At 39.0% G+C, this 18,073-nt stretch overlaps 2 non-coding genes across 2 annotated transcripts; one reads left to right on the forward strand and one right to left on the reverse strand.

The window, feature by feature from the left end:
• The first annotated feature begins 348 nt into the window (after nt 1-348).
• Nucleotides 349-421, forward strand: trnar-ucg (transfer RNA arginine (anticodon UCG)). Its single transcript has one exon. It is a non-coding gene; the product is annotated as a tRNA-Arg (tRNA).
• A 15,071-nt stretch (nt 422-15,492) lies between these two features.
• trnak-uuu (transfer RNA lysine (anticodon UUU)) lies at nt 15,493-15,565 on the reverse strand. The gene has a single exon. It is a non-coding gene; the product is annotated as a tRNA-Lys (tRNA).
• Nucleotides 15,566-18,073: the final 2,508 nt, after the last annotated feature.

Below are 18,073 nucleotides of genomic sequence, written 5' to 3' on the forward strand. Positions count from 1 at the left end.
AAATTTCAGCATAGTTATAACTCCCTTTATAAAGGGTGTGCAGACATATACAACGAAGGCATTGAAAGTTTTTTTTAATTGTTGTTCCAAAAAATGTTCCATTTGTTTTCGTTCTTAATGTTGTTGATTAAAAGATCTTATTAAATGCGAAAAAATCTGAATGTGAAAAAAGGTCAAAATGCTATTGAAAAAAAATCAGTAATGTGAGGAAAGATGGATTGTGGGAGCCCCTTACCTCCCCATGTCATGCTGTATTTCTCACTCATTCTTCTGGGAGTGGTGCCGTCGCTTCTGGATAAGTCTGTCAGTAGACATTCCAGACGAGTCAGGTACTGTATGACTACATGGGCCTGGATAGCTCAGTTGGTAAAACATCAGACTTCGACTCTGAGGGTCCAGGGTTCAAGCCCTTGTTTGGGCGTTTGTGTTTTCCTTAAGTGTATTATGAATTTCATTATAAATCGTATTTTATCTTCCACTCTTCTAGCTGTACTGTCGATCATCACTTGTATTTTCTTTAGTGTTTCCTTTCACAAACCGAAAATGTTCAAGACTATTTTGTCATCGCACTCCACGTAGATAATCACAGGAAAAGAAAAGGAAACGCAGTGAGGAGCTCACACAGTGAGTACTCTTGAATACAACAAGAGGAAAGGCACACTGTACATCTGCGGAACATCACGTCCGAGTTTACAGTGACAGCAGAGATTGGATATTACTTGCTCGCTGAACGATCTCTCAACAGGTGTCTAATAATCACGTTCAGAAAGGTGACGATACATTTTTATTTTAACTAAGTAGCCTTAATGGCAACACAGTGTTAGGAGTCCGGCTTTTCTTATTTCTTCTGCAGAACCAGCGGTATCGGAATATACTGATACGCAAAATAAGCACTTTCGGTTTCTGATCGTTTTTATTGCGCGCTGCTCTAAACTTTATATTTGCTTGTGCTGGTTTTCCTCATTAAAAAAGACATTTCTCTAATTACATGATTTCATGATCAACGAGGAGAAAGAAATAAAATATATAATTAATTATAAGAACCACAGGCAAGATGGCTGGTGGTCTAAGGCGTTCAGGTCGGAGTTTCCTCTGGAGACGTTTGTTCAAATCGTACTTCTAATGAGTACTCTTTTTCTCGTTAGAGTAGAAACGATAGAAGCCTTAAGTGGGAAAAAAATCACAACATCTCGCATTTCACGTGTTTAATGTAAATTGTCTCAGTGGTTGGCCTCAGTGATTGATGGCTCTTCGCTCTTGCAGGGTGACGACAAAGTTCTTGAGAGAGGGAGTCTCCCACGCACGGCTTTTCTTCATCAAGAGCCGAGGCAACAGAGACAGACTTCAAACTGACATGAATTACTTCATGAGCGTTTATGACCGTCTTTAAAAAACTGAGAGAAGTCGAAAACGTCTTTGGAAAAGAGGAAATGTCTGCTGACAGTAAACAGAGCTCACGCTCAGCTGTGAACAAGCACTCCTCGTTAGTACAGTGCTGAGTAACCCCGCTTGTCGCTCGAGAGACTCGGGTACGTTTCTGTGACAGGGCGCTGGTTAAATTTTTTAACAACCTGACTTCATTTAGAAAGTGTGTACTGTGTACTAAGTTTCGGACTAGTTAGTGCAGTAGAATATGGAGATCATCTCCAGCTCTGAGCTCAACTGCAACAAACAGTCGTGCTGAACAAAGTCAGAGCCCAGCTTAACGTGTGCTCAGTGTGGCGCTCAGGACTCAGGGGTATTGTTATGGTTATAATTAGTACAAACTGCAGGGGCTCTGAATCAGAACATTTAAATTTATCTGATCAGTAAATTAAAATGCAGGATACGTTAATATAGGATTATTACTGTGTCTCTGTCCCGTTTGTATATAACCCAATGTCCCTCACAGATTAAAAGATACCAGTTAGGACACCTAAATCTTAATTTGGTACTCATTGCAAATAGTCCCAAAACAAGCACGTCCGACAGCTGCGGGGTTGAAGGTGAACATGTATCGTATTGTAATGGCTTCTATTTCCACTGATGAATGAGACAGATTCATGAGGAGATCCTACGCACAATTAAGCAAACACATCGCTATTTCGGTCTGATGTAGAGGCTCCATTTGTGTCAGCAGTACTATAAATGTAAGTCTTATAGACTTTCAGGGGCTGCATCTGTAGGGCTTCATCTAAGAGGACTGTTTTACTTTACCGCACGGTTACATTCACCCACCCAATTTATTCTCAGAATACCCAATGGCTCAATAACCCTGTTTTCCCCTGGGAACCACCAGTGTACAGTCCCACTCCATTCAAAAATATAACAAATATATTCAATTAATATATTCAATGAACTGTGTAACACAGAGCTGGAAAGGTGAAACCAGGATGGCTGAGCAATCGAGCAGCTGAAACTGTTGAGCAGGATGGCTGAGTAGTTAAGGTGTTGGACTTAAGGCCCAATAGGCAAATATCTATGTGGGTTCAATCCCTGCTACTATAATTTACTTCTGAAGTGACAGAACACTTTGAAGATTTACACTCTATTAAAATATGGATTTACTAAATTTCAGTTCTCTTCACTCCCTGGGATAACTGAACTCTCACAATCGCATCCTGAAGGCTTTACATGCATTAACTGTGATACAGCTCCTAATAAAGACAGAATGAAACTGTATCAATAATAAATGACATGTTTTAAATAAACGTGTATTGATAAACTTCATTATGAATAAAAAGGGTGTGACGGGAAAGCAAATTAAATATTACAATGATATTCCAAGCAACTGTTGTATGCCGGAGCCAAATGTTGTCCACTGTGGGCTTTGTAAATTGTTTAAAAATTGTAAGTGAAGTTGAAATAATTAATTTGTTGAATTCTGCAGTTACAGATTAAAATGTGAGAAGATTTTCTCTGGGTTTATCTTTGTCCGAGTGCCTGATGTGAATATGCTGAACACTGTGTCTTTGATTTACCCAGTGGGCATTGATTCGTCGAATATATGTATAGCCTGTTAGGTATTTGTTGGAGATCCGGTCTAAATTAACATCAAAGGAACAGGTAAAGGTTTATTCCACGTCACACCCGAAGAAGGGTCCACGTTGTGTTTCCTTCTCTTTTCAGCATGGAATAAACCTATACTTTTTCCTTTGCAGCTGATGCAGGTCACTACTTAATTTCCCATCAGCTGTGTAAATTATTTTCGCAGTAATTAATTTACACGTGTATAATAAATATAGTAAATATAATAAATTAATTACTGCGAAAATAATTTACTTCGTACACTGTGCAGAGTGCCGTATACTCCTAGTTGCGGCACACACGATACATACAGTAAAAAGCCTCAGGCACTGTGTTAGATGTGTTTTCGACGTTATATATGCGTTTATTCATGTCGTCGATTTTACGGTTGCAATTCGACGTTGATTATACATCGAGGCAACGTATATATACGTATAGCCGTATTTTCGCTGTAAATATACGTATATTCGACGAATCAATGCCCACAGCTTGGCATACAAGGGTTTTGCTGAGGGGGTCTTGCCACTTGCCTGAAAAAAAACAGTAAAATGTTTGAGTGCCTATAGAGTTTCTATTTTTATTTTCTTGACAAAAGTTGATACCATTTCCTGGACACCCCGTCCCCCATCAGTGCGCGGTGCCCGGGGAAAAATCTGTAGGGGGGCGTCTGAAATTCTGAGGGGGGGTGATATTTCGGTTGAAACGGAGCTGTACGGTGCAGCTACCCAAATGAAATCTCGCAGCTATGCCATTGATTAGTGCTTCATGATAGAAGATAACGACTAGCAATCTGGTATTTGCGATGAAGTTCAGTTTCACATTTTTCGTCACTCTCACGGTTTGTATTGCCTGGAGCGAAAAGTACCATAAGCATTCATTTTTGCAGCTACATGGACGTTCTGAATCGTTAAGAAAAACATGTTGTAAAACCAACAGAAAGCACAGACTGCTATAACTAGTCCTAGTTATATAACGATTTTAAGTATAATGATAAACTACTGCAAGGAATCGGTCCACCTGAGCAAACAGGATCGTAATGTTGACACTCAATAACGACACTGATATGTGCAGTTCCTGGACGGATAGCCCTCCTGCCAATCAAACAGACTGAGTGACTGTTTGTGTCATTTAGTGTTGTCTGACCATTGACAAAGTACAACTTTTTTTAGGGCGCAAATTAAGTTAGGTAAATCTTTTTGCCCAAAACTGAAGGGGCGACACTCCTCCCTCCCCCCGTGATGCCAGGCCTGTCCCCATCCTATTCCATAATGTCATTATATATAATACCATAAAACAGTACGATCCTTACTAACTGCATGCGTTAAAATTACACATCAGCACATAGCAGGGGGCACATAGCCGCAATGTATTACCAATGTTAAATTTCAACCATATCGACAACATTAATAAACGAATACGTTGAGAAAATATCGAACCCAGCATATTTTCCGTTTATATACCACAATGCATTGGTAGTATTCGTTGGTCACCATTTTGGACACGTTTTTCAAATGTAGAAGTATATCCGCAAATATCTCAGCAATCCTGTTTTGACGAGTAAGTATGAACAATAATAATACTATCTGAATACATACAGATCTTTCTTAATATTATTTTGATTAAAATAGTACGTGAATAAGCAGAAAATGGCACATAAAAATAGTGTGAATGGGGAAGATGACACAAAATCGTTTTGCCATTTCTCTATTCTTATTCTATGTTGTACTTTCAAACTTTGGGTACTCTTTGATTAGGACAGACTTTATTGCTCAACTGCTATGATGCAAGCCAAATTTTATACATTTATTTCAGCTTTGAGCTTAGTAAACCGTTCATTTTTTAGATTATACTAAAGAAGATATTAATCATCATTTATTTGGGAAGTAATATTATATAATTTTCTCCTAGCTGCGGTGCTAAAGTCCCACCCTACATCAACGGAAAAAGAAATAAAGGAGCACGCAATGTGTTACGTGAAGAATGTATATGCAAGGCAGGGGGCCAGGAGATCTGGACACTGAAAATAATAGGTTTTTGGTTCTAACTGTTAGGACAATTAGACAGGGTTTGCAAATAGTGGACAAAAATCGTCTTAACTTCCATTGTAATATTTTTTTTTCTTGGAAATATAGAAGTTGTACATTTTAAAATGTATATTTGAATCAAAATGTGGTTTTGAGTTAGTGTGTTAATGTAATTAGTTTTGTGTTTGTCATTACTATACTGTATATTGCCATGTTGCCAGAATTTGTAGCTGAAGTTTAAGACTAGTTGTGTTTTTTATGATTATTGCCCATATGTTGATTGTTGATTGATTGTATACAATGTATAATTTGAAATACATATGTTTCAGGTGTGAATGTGTATTTTCAGAATAAATTTCTAAACCTAATCATTGGCTTGGTTTACTTGTTTCTACACCTATAAAACCTATCTTTGATGTATAATAGACCTCTACCCATATACGTATAATAGACCTCTAATGTTATCCGTATAATAGACCTCTAACCATATACAGTGCCTTGCGAAAGTATTCGGCCCACTTGAACTTTTCAACCTTTTGCCACATTTCAGGCTTCAAACATAAAGATATAAATTTTTTATTTTATGTGAAGAATCACCAACAAGTGGGACACAATTGTGAAGTGGAACGAAATCTATTGGATTTTTGAAACTTTTTTAACTAATAAAAAAATGAAAAGTGGGGCGTGCAAAATTATTCGGCCCCCTTGCGTTAATACTTTGTAGAGCCACCTTTTGCTGCGATTACAGCTGCAAGTCGCTTGGGGTATGTCTCTATCAGTTTTGCACATCGAGAGACTGAAATTCTTGCCCATTCTTCCTTGCAAAACAGCTCGAGCTCAGTGAGGTTGGATGGAGAGCGTTTGTGAACAGCAGTTTTCAGCTCTTTCCACAGATTCTCGATTGGATTCAGGTCTGGACTTTGACTTGGCCATTCAAACACCTGGATACGTTTATTTGTGAACCATTCCTTTGTAGATTTTGCTGTATGTTTGGGATCATTGTCTTGTTGGAAGATAAATCTCCGTCCCAGTTTCAGGTCTTTTGCAGACTCCAACAGGTTTTCATCCAGAATGGTCCTGTATTTGGCTGCATCCATCTTCCCCTCAATTTTAACCATCTTCCCTGTCCCTGCTGAAGAAAAGCAGGCCCAAACCATGATGCTGCCACCACCATGTTTGACAGTGGGGATGGTGTGTTGAGGGTGATGAGCTGTGTTGCTTTTACGCCAAACATATCGTTTTGCATTGTGGCCAAAAAGTTCGATTTTGGTTTCATCTGACCAGAGCACCTTCTTCCACATGTTTGGGGTGTCTCCCAGGTGGCTTGTGGCAAACTTTAGACGAGACTTTTTATGGATATCTGTGAGAAATGGCTTTCTTCTTGCCACTCTTCCATAAAGGCCAGATTTGTGCAGTGTAAGACTGATTGTTGTCCTATGGACAGACTCTCCCACCTCAGCTGTAGTTCTCTGCAGTTCATCCAGAGTGATCATGGGCCTCTTGGCTGCATCTCTGATCAGTCTTCTCCTTGTCTGAGCTGAAAGTTTAGAGGGACGGCCAGGTCTTGGTAGATTTGCAGTGGTCTGATACTCCTTCCATTTCAAGATGATCGCTTGCACAGTGCTCCTTGGGATGTTTGAAGCTTGGGAAATCTTTTTGTATCCAAATCCGGCTTTAAACTTCTCCACAACAGTATTACGGACCTGCCTGGTGTGTTCCTTGGTCTTCATGATGCTCTCTGCGCTTTCAACAGAACCTTGAGACTATCACAGAGCAGGTGCATTTATACAGAGACTTGATTACACACAGGTGGATTCTATTTATCACCATCAGTCATTTAGGACAACATTGGATCATTCAGAGATCCTCGCTGAACTTCTGGAGTGAGTTTGCTGCACTGAAAGTAAAGGGGCCGAATAATTTTGCACGCCCCACTTTTCATTTTTTTATTAGTTAAAAAAGTTTCAAAAATCCAATAGATTTCGTTCCACTTCACAATTGTGTCCCACTTGTTGGTGATTCTTCACATAAAATAAAAAATGTATATCTTTATGTTTGAAGCCTGAAATGTGGCAAAAGGTTGAAAAGTTCAAGGGGGCCGAATACTTTCGCAAGGCACTGTACATATAATAGACCTCTAACCATATACGTATAATAGACCTCTAATGTTATCCGTATAATAGACCTCTAACCATATACATATAATAGACCTCTAACCATATACGTATAATAGACGTCTAAAGTTATCCGTATAATAGACCTCTAACCATATACGTATAATAGACCTCTAAAGTTATACGTATAATAGACCTCTAACCATATACATATAATAGTCCTCTAAAGTTATCCGGAACTCCAACCATATATGTACAGTATAATAGTCCTCTAAATTTATCCGTATAATAGAACTCCAACCATTTATGTATAATGAACGTCTAAACATAGACGTATAATTGACGTATAACTTTAGACGTATATTAGAATTTCATTCTAGACGAATTGTAGACCACATTTAGACGTCTAAGGTATGCGTTTAATAGACGTATATTATACGTCTTTTGCCCACTGTGTTGGTTCACAACGATCTTGAAGACACGGCCATGTAGAGCACAGTGTGATATTTGTACTATAAAAGACCAAGTGCTCAAAGTGACGTCTGCGTTTACCTTTGAAACTTGCTTCAAAGTAAATCAAGACGTATGTCTGTCTCGCTGTGTGTGCTCTTATCTGTCCATCTCTCTCTCCTCTTCTCTCACTCTGTGCAGTCTGTGCAGAGTATCTGAAGGGGATGCAACACCACTTGGCAAAGAAGAAAAATTCTCAGAGGCAGAATAAAAAATCATTATTCTCTTCTCAGTCAGATTCACAGCTCAGACTCACACTCAGACAGAAGCTCAATGCTGTACTGCTCTCTATCCTCACAATCCAGAACCAGAAGATATTCAGACAATCAGTGCTGCTACATGAACAATATCAGACAGAACAGCCTGGACTCAAGTCACATTTCCCCCTTTTCCCCTTTCTCCCAGCCCTCTTAGAGACATAAAAGAGCTCCTGATTCTCCTCTCTGTGAACTGGGCTCAGGGGTCACTGATCTGGCAGCTGTGGGCTCTGTTCCAGGGCAGAAGCAAGAAACTTCAATAAACCCTTTCCAGGACTTCCAGCCCTTCAGTATTACTTTCTTTAATGTATATCAGCCTCCAAACATGTTTTTTAAGTGTTTTATAACACAAGTGAGTGTGGAATTATTTTTGTATTTATGTAATAAACACCAGTATTGACACTCTGATCAGTATATTGATTATTAGTAGCCAAAGGCCGATGGTCGTGACTAAAATAGTGACCAGTTGACCAGTCTGTAGCTCTGAGCAGTGGGACTCAGATCACACAGAAGAAGATCTGTCTGTGTGTGATTCCACACCAGCCCTGGGATTCAGCTGCTCTCACAAGTGTCTCACAGACAGTCTTATAAATGTACAATTAGGTGAAGTCTAGTTACAATTATAAAGTTAAGTGAAATCATCAGACTACCTATAGAAGTGAGAGCTTGGTGGAAATAAAACCAGTATACACCTCCAGGATCAGGAGTCTGATCCTCCTGGCTCTTTTACTCTGAAGATTCGTGTAAAACCCTTAAAAGCGCTTATTTCAGGGACTCGTGCTCGTTCTCTACTGCTCCACACGGGTACGCTTTGTAAGGCATTAATCTGTGAAGTAAACTATTTTTTTTCTGTTTAATGATTTTCATTCCTCGGTTTGTCGCTCTCCTTCTCCAACTGTTATAAATCGCCTCTCTTCACAGCCCGGTTTAGTTTTTTGGAGATGTTATATTTGTATGAAAACCAGGAGTCTCCTCCAGCAGAGATGCACTACTTTTTAAAACTTTTTTTATTAAACGTATAGAATTTACAAATTTAACTACAACCAGAAGATTAAGAAACATGTACAAGAGAAAAAAACACAACAGAAAAAAAAACATATAACCACCAGAGGTAATGAAGTAAATTATGTGATCAAATTGTATTTTTACATATATCATGTTTTCCTTGCTTTATTATTTCTCAGTTATTTATAGAATTTAAATAGTGTTTCAACATGCATGCGTTTCCTGTATAAAATAAAAATCAGCACTCACTTTTTTTCAAAACAAAAAAAAACGCTTTTCTTTTTGCAACATTGTACCTCTGGCATTCATGAAAAAGACACACAAAAGCAGCAGAGACGCGCTCTGCTCTGTCAGAATAAGCGCTGTGATGTCACAGACACCAGCCAGAGCACCGGGATCAGAGAGAGAAAGAGCGTGGGAGGTGCACGGAGCGCACGGAGAAGAACCGTAGAAAAATCGATTAACTTCACCGATTGGTGAGTACTGATTCTTTTCTTGACCCTGTTTAAGTATCTAGAGAACAGTTAATAAAGACTGTATCGACCAATTACCATAGTGCGTTTAGGGTTAATAATGTTCAATCCGAAATTAAACAATGATTATTCATATTATTATTTAGGTAACTGTATCCTAGAGCTAGAAAATGATATTTCAAGTTCATAAATGTATGTAACAGTTTAAATGCATTTTTCCAGTGTTTGTAAATCATAAGAATGGTAACCACGGCGACAGGCGCCTCGTCACTGCACGCGTCTAAGTGTCTCGCATTTGTCACAGAGAGCGGTGTGACGTCACGAGCAACGAGCAGCAACTAATCCTAATATCAGTGTCTTCATGTTAATATTAGTGAGATTACAACTGGTAGTTTTAATGCTAGTGTTCATGTGAGTATTAATGACAGTGGCACTACTGATTGTTTTAGTTTTAATGTTCATATTCATGTTAATATTAATTATAATTATAGTGTTACTGTTGTAGTATTAGTAGTATTTATATTTGTGTTATAGTGTATCTGTAGGTAAGTGAGTTTGTAGTATCTGTGCGTGTGTGGGTGCGTGTCTGGAAGTGTGTGGTGTCTGTGTGTGTGGGCTGTGTGTCTGTGAGTGTGTAGGTATGTGTCTGTGAGCTTGTTGTGTCTGTTAGTGTGTGAGCGTGTGGGGTCTCTGAGTGTTTGGTGTCTATAAGTGTGTGTCTATGAGTATGCATAGTGTCTATTTGTTTCTGTGAATGCATGCCTGAGAATGTGTGTGTATGGTTTGTGTCCGTGAGTGTGTGGTGTTTGTCAGTGTGTAGTTTTATATTTGTAAGTGTATGTGTGGGCATGTCTGTCAGTGTGTGTAGTGACTATGTGAGTATTAATGATGATAGCATTACTGATAGTTTTAGTTTTAATGCTAGTATTTATGTAATATTAGTGATACTTATAGTGTTAGTGTCAGAGTATTAACACTCATCATCATCATGTTAGTTTTCATGAGAGTATTACTGTTATTATAAGTATTATTAGTCTAGTAGTAGTTTTTGTCAGTGTTAGTAACAATGATAGTGTAAGTTTTGGTGATTGTGTTACTGTTGTAATATTAGCAGTATCTGCATTAGTGTTAGTTATAGTGTGTCTGTACCTAAGAGTGTATGTAGGTGTCTTTGTGCGTATATAGTGTCTATTTGTGTATCTGTGAGTCTGTGAGTGTATATATGTGAGTGTGTGAGTGTCTTATTGTGTGTATAAATGTGTGATGTGTCTGTGAGTGTAAATGTGTGTGAGAGTGTAGGTGTACAGTATATCTGTTAGTGTGTGTGAATGTGTGTGTAGGTGGGCTTGGGTTCCACTGATGTGTCTGACAGAAGTGACCCATCAACAGGTGTTGAGTTCCAGAGCCGCTTGCAAATAAAAACACTTTCTAGAGTCCAGGCCAACTTCCAGAGAGCTGTGAGTTTTCTGTTTTTATCAGTATTAGTAATAATGACAGAAGTAATTCCCACGCAAATGATTATTAACCAAGACAGACATCAGAAAATATCGCCTTTGCAATGATGTCACTCCTCTTCTTCATGAATTTTCTTTAATGACAGGACATTTCTCTGTCTGAGTGCCTGCTGCAAATAGTGTGACTAGCCATTTCTCTCCAATATTTTCTAGTTCAGTTATTTATCGCATATGAAATATTATTCTCATTAAGAATATTTTACCTGCAAAGTCACAGTGAAACTTCTACAGCGAATGAACGTTTTTTGGGTGGAAAACGTTCAAAAGACTTAATGCTCCAGGGAAGGCTTGAACACACAACCTCATTATAACTCCACTGTGCACAGCTACATGCATACCACACACTGACCAACTGTGCTACTGGACTTCTGTAAGGCAGGCTCCTACACCGATTGTAAAACTGGCACAAACGTAGGGCGAAACACGGGGTTTTCGCTGTGGATACATCTCCACATGGGTGAAAGGGACAGTAAAATAGTAAGGTAAATAAAAGATACTGAAATATACAGTATGTGCTCACTGTAATGTAGGAAGAGGTGGTCAGACAAGCAAAACAGCTTTGTGGATAAGGTGAAGTGACATTGTTTTGTGTCAATTAGCCCACGAATTGTGCTTCATGTGCCTTAAGCTGTGCAATTTGTATGGTTGTTGAATGAGATTGGTTTCTTCACAAGCCCGGTCAATTGCCAGAGGAGAGCTTGCCGACACACTCCTTCATGAAGACTCTCTTTAAGATGATTACACCTTTCATTGTCAAGTCGCCTCCTTTGCATACAGTAGTAGCACCAACACTAAGAGAAAGGATGAGAAATGGCATTTATCAAATGATTGCAGTGTTTGTTTGAATGAGGATCCTTGTGTGCTGAACTGGCCTCTGGAGAAGTGTAGTGCAGTAAAGGAGAAGATTTGTGTCACTCAAGGCTGTAACGGAACAGAACAATACAATTACAATATTTTTATGAGAGTAAATAATACTGGTGCATCACAGTTCTTATAATGGTGAAAACAGGAGCAACTTCTCTACAGTTTTGACTGAAGTATTTAAACGGCAAGAAATAATATCACTATGCAATTAATTAATGCAATTGAGCTCCTCTAAATGTTCTAGTCTGATGAAACAATGTATAGAATTAGGTGACAATATCAGAATTCATTCAAATACACAAGATTAATTTTCAGCAGCAAAAATACGCTCGAAAATATTTTACAAGAAAGAAACCTTACATTCACCTAAATCAACATTCACCCTCTACGTTAGCAGAGAACAGTAGGACAGTTAGTTAGTGTCACTGGACACTCTCTCACAGAGGCTGATCTCTTCAGACTTCAATGAGTCTTCCAACTTGTCATAGCTGTTGAAGAAGCACCTGTTGAATCTCAACCGAAATTTCCTGAGAAATCGTTCAGCGAGCGATTCCTCCCTCTGGACTCTGCACTGAGCTGAAAGCTGCGCGAATTCCTCACTGTATGTCCTTTACTGTTACATGCGCTCTTGTGTAGATTATCTACTTGGAGAAATGTGACAAGAACACATCAAACTTTTTCCATATGTGAAGGAAAATGCTAAAGAGCCTGAAAACTTTGAACATTTAGGTTTGCGTGCTTTATATACTGTATATTCTTTACTATACTTTACTTTCCATATTTAGGGTGGAGCAGTGGCTCTGTGGCTAAGGATCTGCGCCTGTGGTTGTAAGGTTGCTCGTTCAAATCCCTCTGCCAGCAGAGGAATCCTACTCCACTGGGCTCCTGAGCAAGGCCCTTAACCCCAACTGCTCCAGGGCACCATACAATGGCAGATCCTGTGCTCTGACCCCAGGCTCTCTCCTTATCTGTGTGTCTCATGGAGAGCAAGCTGGGGTATGCAAAAAGATCATTCCTAATGCAATAAATTGTAAAGGGTTAATAAAGTGATGTTATTATTATTATTCCTTACAGCAGAGCAAACAAATTGTTACAAAAAACACCAGCTAATGTCCACCAGCGGAATTAACATTAATATACTGTAAAGTGCTGTTACTTGGGAGTGTTAATCTACAAATAAATTTAAAAAAATGGCATTTATAGCTCTAAAGAGGTTGACATAGATGTCTGTAACAGATCTTTTCAGTTCATTGCTGTTCCTCTGACTTGGTGAGCCTTTGGAATTTTAAAAGCGTTTTGCTTGCCTCTCATGTGGTCTGTGTACCAGTCCATTAAGAGCCGCACTATCACTGTGTCGTGTGTGGTCCTACAGAACTACACAGCTATCTACTGGAGTCGTCTTCTGTCCGTTGCAGTTGAGAACAGATTTAATACGGAGCTGCGCAGAAATTTCTGCGGCAAATATCACTGCAGAACTAGCCCGTGCACAACAACGAAGAGAAAAAGAAATACCACAGGGTCGCCCATAAGAGGGAAAAATAGAAATCAATTGTTCAAACAATTACAACACTCGTCCTCTTACAGTGGTCTCATGTTATTTTTCTTGCCATAAGAACAGTGGGATTATTCAACTGTATTGTTCCCCAAATGGTTGAATAATAATAATAATGATGATAATAATAGTGGTGGTAGCTGATCGTTCTTGTCTGTGGCCGAGTGACCTGTGTGAATACAGTATGTTGATTTATTCTCCTCAAGGCATCGCTTTAGCAATTCAAAGAGTGTGGGTTTTAACCCATTCAGTGCTTATTTCAACTAACGCCATGTTCCTTTTTCTAGGTCTTCAAATAGTTTACAATGTAGAGGTATCTTTAGTAATAAGAAAAAAGCTGCACCTCGGAGATCCATCTCACAAAAGCAGACTTCTTAAAGTGCACTTGAGCTGTAGAACCTGAAGGAGTTCTCTCTCCTGGATATTAAACATGCAGATAATGAAATCAGTGATTTATGATTTCTGCAACCTTCCAGTAAATACATCTAAGACATGTAACAAGCCCATTGCACAGCTCCAGTGGCACAGTTGGTCAGTGCCTTGTACTTATATAGCAGTACATAGTGAAGTCATGCTGAGGTTGTGAGTTCAAGCTTGTGGCAGTTTTGCCTGTGATTTCAGCTGCAGAAACTTTCTGTTGGATTTAGGTTGGTTCTTCTGTTACTTTTTCCGCTCGGTGGAGCTTTATTAATGCAGGCACACCTGCTTCCTCGGCATTTTATTTTATCGCTGCTCACAAACCAACATACTGCAGACACCTCTGATACTGTCACTGCTTGTGGGCCACATGTTCCTGCTGTCAGCCTGCTATACCATGCTCATGCGCATCTAGAAACATTACTGCTCTAGTAAAAGAGCGAAAGACTAAACGAAATCTCACCCACTTTGAAAAAATCACGTTTGACAAACCATAGGATGACAAGAATGGGATTCTTTGGTTGTTTGAGTACATAAATCAAAGACACTGCGTTCAGCATATTCACATCAGGCACTCGGACAGAGATAAACCCAGAGAAAATCTTCTCACATTTTAATCTGTAACTGCAGGATTCAACAAATTGTTAATTATCTCAACTTCACTTACAATTTTTAAACAATTTACAAAGCCCACAGTGGATGACATTTGGTTCCGGCACACATCAGTTGCTTGGAATATCATTGTAATATTTAATTTGCTTTCCCGTCACACCACTTTTATTAATAATGAAGATTATCAATACACGTTTGTTTAAAACATATCATTTATTATTGATACAGTTTCATTCTGTCTTTATTAGGAGCTGTATCACAGCTAATGCATGTAAAGCCTTAAGTACGTGATAGTGTGAGTTCAGTAATCCCAGGGTGTGAGGAGAACTGAAATTTAGTAAATACATATTTTAATAGAGTGTAAATCTTCAAAGTGTTCTGTCACTTCAAAAGCAAATTACAGGAGCAGGGATTGAACCCACATAGACATTTGCTTATTGAGCTTAAGTCCAACACCTTAACCACTCAGCCATCCCGAAAAACAGTTGCAGCTCTGTGTTACACAGTTCATTGACTATATTTGTTCATTGAATATATTAATTTAATATATTTGTTATATTTTTGAATGGAATGGGACTGTACACTGGTGGTTCCCAGGGGAAAACAGGGTTATTGAGCCATTGGGTATTCTGAGAATAGATTGGGTGGGTGAATGTAACCGTGTGGTAAAGTAAAACAGTCTTCTTTGATGAAGCGCTACAGATGGAGCCCCTGAAAGTGTATAAGACTTACATTTATAGTACTGCTGACACACATGGAGCCTCTACATCAGACCAAAATAGCGATGTGTTCGCTTAGTTGCGCGTAGGATCTCCTCATGAATCTGTCTCATTCATCAGTGGAAATAGAAGCTGTCACTGTAAACTCGGATGTGATGTTCTGCAGATGTACAGTGTGCCTTTCCTCTTGTTGTATTCAACAGTACTCACTGTGTGAGCTCCTCACTGCGTTTCCTTTTCTTTTCCTGTGATTATCTACGTGGAGTGTGGTGACAAAATAGTCTTGAACATTTTCGGTTTGTGAAAGGAAACACTAAAGAAAATACAAGTGATTAACTTTTAAAATATCGACAGTACAGCTAGAAGAGTGGAAGATAAAATACGATTAATAATGAAATTCACAATACACTTAAGGAAAACACAAACGCCTGAACAGGGACTTGAACCCTGGACACTCAGATTAAAAGTCTGATGCTCTACCGACTGAGCTATCCGGGCTCTGAACAGTGAATGATACTGCTGTGATCCTCGCAAGTCACATGTCTCGTCTTGTGCCGAAGCGCAGTCATACCTGACCCGTCTGGAATGACCACTGACAGACTTTATCATGAAGCGACGGCACCACTCCCAGTAGAATGAGTGAGAAATACAGCATGACATGGAGGGTCAAGGGTCTCCCACAATTCATCTTTCCTCACATTACTGATTTTTTCAATAGCATTTTGACCTTTTTTCACATTCAGATTTTTTCGCATTTAATAAGATCTTTTAATCAACAACATTAAGAACGAAAACAAATGGAACATTTTTTGGAACAACAATTAAAAAAAATCTTTCAATGCCTTCGTTGTATATGTCTGCACACCCTTTACAAAGGGAGTTGTAACTATGCTGAAATTTAAAGAGCATTTCTGTAGAGAAAAAACATTTTTTTATGCCTTGATGTTAAGCTCAGGGAGCCTGCCTTTTAGAAATTCTATCTCTAAACACCTTGCGCAGCCTCCCGAGAGACTAACAAATATTGTTTTGAGAAATTGGCTCACACACCGGAAGGCACTAACGTTTCTCTTCGTTAAAGTATGTCAGTAACTGTTTAACCCAAAATGTTTGCAATTGTGAATTTCTTAAAATTCAATAAATAGTCTATCAGCAGCAAGAAATTATTATGAAAGTAAGTTTTTTTTATATCATAAACTGTAAGACACGAAGAGAGTTTACAGGTCGTATCCTTCGCTTTGTCTTTTAAATTAAGCGTTCGGGATTCAAACCTGTGTTCGGACTGTTGTGTTTCTTGAATTTCTTGTAATCATCAAATGTCGTTGTTTGGTCCATCAGTTTTTTTCTCGGTTGTACAATGGAATTCGCGCAGTTTTCAGCTCAGTGCGGAGTCCAGAGAGAGGACTCGCTCACTGAATGATCTCTCAAGAAATCCCGGGTGAGATTCAACAGGTGTCTTCTTCAACAGCCACGACACGTCTGAAGACCTCTGGATTTCCTGAATATGACATAAAATTAGTTCAAATCATTTGGTAGTTAACAGAACTAAATGCATTAGAGGTACATTTAAAACAGCAGAGCAACACCGTAGCACTTCGAGTGTGCCTGAGTTTAATTGTGTGAACTTGGCTCTCTATGAACACGAGCAAAGAGTTCACATTCAACAGATTGCAATGTGAGCACAGAAATATAAAGCACCTGGAGCTGCCGGGACCTCATACATGCGAAGCATGCGCTCTACCACTGAGGTATATCCCCAACAGACTTATTAACGTAACTGAGATGTGCTGATGCTCCCTGAACACAATCCACCACTAACGAAGGATGCCTGCAGTTTTCCACTTTTGCGTTTCCTCTACTACAGAGTAAATTCATAGGAATGAAGAAATAAGGAAGGAAAAATAACCGCATCGAAGCTTCCAGAGATTGGTTAAAATGAATCCGTTATTTTTATATCCAGTCACACGGGCGACGATGATTGATTTATCGACGGGGAGTGCTTTTTTACCTCCTCACTCGACTACCTTGATTAAACTACGCATAGAACAACAGCAGTACTGATGATTTTCATGGACTGACTTGTTTTGTTCAACTCGAGTGAAAAAGTCCTGTCTGCAAATATTGTAGAAGAACGAAAAACGGCGAAACAACGCTCCAACCACAGGAATGGTAACAGGAAGGATCATGTTATTTAATATGTCCTTTGGAGATGCCTTGTCAACGCACACAGGCGTTAGAGCTGGACAAATAATTGATAGTGATGTTTGTAAACAATCATGGAACATTATTTCTAAACCAGGAAGAAAGGAGCAGACTTAAACTTTAAGAGACAGAAACGACACCTTATCACAGCTAACATTAATTCAAATGACATAACAACAAAAGAGCGGAGCCTTGAGTGAATCAAATTAGTTTTCATTGGACGTCTGTCTCTTCATAACTTTGTAGGTGAGAGGGAGGATTGCAGAAATGTGCCGGTGTTTCTCAGAAGTGCGTTGGTGGTATAAGTGCCTTCTAAATAATTGAGCCGGGTTTGAATCCCGGTAAGCGTATCCCCAAATCTTTTCAAGAAAATCTGTGATCCGGTAACATATCTTTTGAAACTAGCATTCAAGGTAGGATACGTGTTCTTAAACACCAAAACACTCTATAAGGAAAAGGCAGATCTCTGTACACAAGACGGCAGTGCGATCTTAGAATTCCTGTATTGTTGACGGATTCAGACTCCTTCTCAGAGTTCTTTGCTCGCCAAATAACTTTGCAGCTGAGGAAGAGCACCACGGAAAATACCAAACACAACCAGCAAGCGTGTTGGTTGCTCTTGCTCTTAATGCAAGGAGCTGTTTTTTTTTAATCATTATTAACCAAAAATAATGATAGGTCGCATTTGTGATTATGTCACTTCTCTGCTTCAGCAAGGTCAATAAAAGACTCTGAAAGCAGTAAAGCAAAACCGAACTCAAAATCATATTAGGAATTCTGAGCGATATATCCATACAGGTAATCCAA

The sequence above is a fragment of the Lepisosteus platostomus genome, chromosome 5 (assembly GCF_059453375.1).
Source record: "Lepisosteus platostomus isolate fLepPlt1 chromosome 5, fLepPlt1.hap1, whole genome shotgun sequence".
In the NCBI taxonomy this organism is placed as follows: Eukaryota; Metazoa; Chordata; class Actinopteri; order Semionotiformes; family Lepisosteidae; genus Lepisosteus; species Lepisosteus platostomus.